At 41.8% G+C, this 1286-nt stretch overlaps 1 protein-coding gene across 5 annotated transcripts in view; it reads left to right on the top strand.

The window, feature by feature from the left end:
- The first annotated feature begins 6 nt into the window (after window positions 1-6).
- LOC106536398 (probable thiopurine S-methyltransferase) overlaps window positions 7-1286 on the top strand; it is a 9431-nt gene continuing 8151 nt past the window's right edge. For 2 of the 5 annotated variants that reach the window (XM_014033673.1, XM_014033671.1), the window contains exons 1-2: window positions 7-606; window positions 854-891. The gene's annotated coding sequence lies outside the window, so the exon portion shown is untranslated. Of the gene's footprint in view, window positions 607-817; window positions 892-1286 lie in introns of all 5 variants that reach the window. The other 3 variants (XM_014033672.1, XM_014033669.1, XM_014033670.1) reach the window with 2 other exon arrangements.

The following is a 1286-nucleotide window of genomic DNA, read 5'->3' as shown; positions in this document are numbered from 1 at the left end:
ACCATCAGTCCTGCAGGAAGGAGCGTGTTGTGGTTGTGGTTGTGTTGTTGTTGTGTTGTTATCTGCACCATCAGTCCTGCAGGAAGGAGCGTGTTGTGGTTGTGTCGCCCCCCTGTGGCCATGTGCAGTGTTACACTTCTGTCAGTAAACAGGTTCCAGCTGCAGACAGGAAGTGGAACCTTGTTCTGTGAAGGTTCAGAGGATCTGTTAATCCAGGCTTTGTTCAGCTGCTGGATGAAATGAGGCCCAGGAACCTGTTTTAGGATCAGAAACAGAAACCAGACAAAAATACACATCTGTGTAAAATCAGTCCTGAAATAAAAAAATAAAACTTGTTTACATTTCTTTTAAAAAAGTTTATTTGATTTAAAACATTTGTGCTCAGAAGTTTGAATTTAAACTCTATATTTTTTAAGGACACTAGATGGAGCTGAAATACCTGAAAACCTAAAGCCCCGCCCACAGAAGGAGGAAGCGGAAGCGGAAGCAGCTGCGGTGAAGAACAGCTGACTTTAAACTGCTGGAGGACAAAAACAACTGTCTGTCAGAAGAAATTCATGTTGAAATCTCAGATTTCTTCCTGCTGCTGACTGAGGCCTCTGACAGGTGAGAACTCGCTGCTGAGTCACGTGACAGATGTTTTTTCTTTTTGTGTCACTTCAGTAGAAAACGAAACCAAATATAAGTTTATTTATTTCTTCATCATCAGTGACTTTTTTATAACACAGAATGTTACCAGTGATAAATAATATATATTTAAAAACAAGTTAAAACCAAACAAGAGGAGTTGTGTTGAAGATGTTTGTTTAACCTGTAGGAGCTCCTCTCAGTCCAGGATCTGTTGTGTAACCAGGTCTCACCTGGAGATCAAACTTCACCTGTCAGTGAGAGGTAGGATGACCTTCGTTCCTCATTCTAACCTTCTACTGTGCAGCTGGAGCTTCTTTATAACCTTATATAACCTTAAATAACTTTAAATAACCTTATTCAACTTTATATAACCTTTTACAACCTGCAGGTTAAAACTCCAGACTTCAAACTGAGAAAGTTCCAGATGTTTAGTTTTATTACTTTTTCTGAATTTACTTTAAGACCACCGAGTTTTAGTGGTCCTGTCTCCTTCAGGGGTTTTATGGACTTAATGGGTTGAAGGAGTTTCACTTCCCATCTTCTGACTAGCACCGGGCTCAGGTGGGTCAGTCTCAGGTGGGGCTCAGGTGGGTCAGTCTCAGGTGGGGCTCAGGTGGGTCAGTCTCAGGTGGGGCTCAGGTGGGTCAGTCTCAGGT

Source organism: Austrofundulus limnaeus, unplaced genomic scaffold (assembly GCF_001266775.1).
Source record: "Austrofundulus limnaeus strain Quisiro unplaced genomic scaffold, Austrofundulus_limnaeus-1.0 Scaffold1802, whole genome shotgun sequence".
NCBI lineage: Eukaryota > Metazoa > Chordata > Actinopteri > Cyprinodontiformes > Rivulidae > Austrofundulus > Austrofundulus limnaeus.
The sequence above is the reverse complement of the archived record's forward strand: the minus strand, read 5'-3'. Positions and strand labels throughout refer to the sequence as shown.